Source organism: Camelus bactrianus, chromosome 13, assembly GCF_048773025.1.
Source record: "Camelus bactrianus isolate YW-2024 breed Bactrian camel chromosome 13, ASM4877302v1, whole genome shotgun sequence".
NCBI classification, from domain to species: Eukaryota; Metazoa; Chordata; class Mammalia; order Artiodactyla; family Camelidae; genus Camelus; species Camelus bactrianus.
This window is the reverse complement of record NC_133551.1, coordinates 65,904,095-65,906,995: the sequence shown is the minus strand read 5'-3', so window position 1 is coordinate 65,906,995 and position 2,901 is coordinate 65,904,095.

The following is a 2,901-nucleotide window of genomic DNA, read 5'->3' as shown; positions in this document are numbered from 1 at the left end:
CGGTTGCCTGTGGTTTTGGGTGTATTTTCCATGAGCCTTTTATATGGTCAGAGGATCTACTTTTACACCTTTTAAACAGAATTGCAAAGAAACCCTGAGATTTTTTTACTTCAGCGCGAGCTTGGCGATCATTCTGAGAACTGAAGCAGGAATACCTGTTTTCTTCGTCCACTAAGGCAGCACACCGCAACAAAGTTAAAATTCTGAGCATGTTCACCCTCACCCTGAAACCAGAACCAACCAACCCCCAACCTCATACGCAGAGAGGGTCGGAGGCCACCGCGGAGGAGTTAGCAGCCCTGCGGAGCAGACTTCTGGTGACTCACTCACCAACACACAAGGCAGTCACTCACATTATAAAAATAAAATCCGGTGTTTTATTTTGTGTCTACATAGGTGATATGACATTTTCCCTTCCCGATGAGGGTAGTTTCAACCAGCCCTTTTTGACATCCCTCTGTGTTCCTCTCCCTACAAACAGTTCAGAAATCAGCAGCCCTGAACAGCTGATGCACAAGCACAAATCTCTGGGGGTATTTTTGGACACACTTCAGCCTTATCCCAAGAAGTCGAACAACTGATGTTGGGTGTCATTAGGGGACCCTCATTCCCACGGTCTTGCTCAGAGGGGCGCTCTGGCTGCTGTGTTGAGAGTGGACTGTAGGGGGCAAAGCAGAAGACGGGAGGCCAACTACTGGACACTGACAGTAACCAGAGGAGAGATGTGGTGGCTTGGGCCAGGGTGGTAGCCGTAGGTGTCATGGACACATAATCCACTTTCTTAAGGAAAACAAAAAGGCAAGATAGTTTGACAAGTTGGGATTTTGTTCGACCATGCCACCAGAGTTTCTGTAGAAACAAACATGACAGCAACAAGACAAATACATGGTTGGCAAGGGAAAAACACACCAGCAGCAACATTCATACGCGGGAAATGTGTGAATGTTTTTGGACAAATGTGTAGAGACTTTCAAAGCTATTAATTGCTTCAGTTAAGAGATGTAACTAAAAAGGTCACTATTTCACATAATGTATAGGTTAAATCAATTACCATCTCACTCTAGGGGTATGATTACTGGCCAAGGTTACTTTAGGAGAAATCCTTGTTCCAGTAAAATAACACATTGTTTATTTCTCTCTTCCTTCCCTCCCTCTCCTGCCTCCCTTCATTCCCTTATTCATCCAAATCCAGCAGCTCTGATTTGGGGTGCATTTCCACTTGGGCAGGCAAAGAAAACCTCTGTCCTTTGGTATAACTGACAAAGCCCCTAGTTTCGTAATTTCCATGCCCACATGTTCTTTGCTTTACAATGAGATCTGTGCAGGAGGGCCCTGGTCCCTTTGTGTGACCAGCTCAGAGCTGCACCTCTGACATCTGCCCTCTAGCAGAGAGGTGGGGGTCATGGGTCTTCTCTGGTTGGTGAGTACCACCGGCAGGCATCCTGGGTCTGCTCTAGCCCCAGCCCACTGTTAACAAGGCCAGCCACCTGCAGACCATGGGAGAATGGCAGCGACTCTCACCCTCCCCACGGGGAAGTACAGTCTGGAAGTGACCTGCTGTCCCCACTCCAGCCCTGCACCCAGTCCTGGAACACTGCAGTGTCAACCCGGACCAGACCTGAATGGGCCATGTCCCAGAGACTCTGGATCCAGACCCTGTAGAGGTTTGTTGGTTTCCCCAGCCCAGGCCTGGGCCACAGCTGGCTCTTTTCCTTCTTAATGGAGTTCCCAGCAGGCCCTCATATTATTCAGATCAGCGGTATGTAACAAAATAGTTCAAAAATGTATACAGGCACCTGAATGCCAGGCACATATTAGGTCTGTCAGTGAACAGGGCCAAAATTCCCTGCCCTTATGGAGGTTACAGTCTAATGCCTGGAGACAGAAAAGAAACAATGTACATAGTAAATAATATAGTAAAAAAAAAAAATACACCTGATGGAAAATGGAAAAGCAGAACAGGGTGAGGGGGAGCTGGAGAGCACAGGGGAGTGGGGAGTGGGGTAGGGGGAGGTTGTAGGGTGCGGAGTGGGGTTTGTAGAGGATGAAATCTTACATGGCAGGGGGGTGGGAGGTGTCAAGGCAGACCTCATAGACAAAGCAACATCTGAGTGGAGAACTTGAGGGAATCAGCCGAGCTCCTGGCTGGGGGCAGGGGCGGGGGTTGGTGGGGGTAGGGATCATGCTCCTGCCAGAGGTGATGCACATGTCCTAAGGAAGGAGCATGTCTAGCCTATTAGAGGGAAGGGCAGTCCATGCGACTAGAGTGAGGAAGGAGTAGGGCTGTCGGAGATGGAAGCAGAGCGACAGATCACATGGGACGTTTCAGGCACTGTAACCCTGGGTAGGATGGGCCCGCTGCAGGGTGCTGGGCGGATGAGTCAGACCTGACATACATGTTCACATCAGCACTCTGGCTGCTGTGCTGAGAAGAGGCGAGGGTAAAAGACGGAAGACCAAGTAGAAGCTATTGCTTCTACAATCCAAGCGAGAGATGCAGACTAGGGAGGTAGCCACAGAGGTCACGCGAAGCGGTCAGCTTCTGGGTAAATCTAATCCATTTACTTTTTAAAGAAGTATTACTTAATTTTATTGTAAAAATCATATTAAAGTAAGTGCTAACCCATAATATGCAACGGCATCATCAATTATTTCTCCAGGCAGAAGAGGCTTACCCTACAGAATCCATTACACTCTGCCCCCCCCCAAAAAAAACACACTTTTTTTTTTAAATAATGGGAAATTTGAAAAATAAAGAGAAGATTGACAAGGAAACTAAAAATTGCCTATAATCCTTTCAGTCAGAGATAACAGTTGTTAATATTTTGGAATATATTATTTCATTCTTAAAGATTACATTTATTTTGCACATTACTTTCTTGCCAGGAGGCACACATTGCA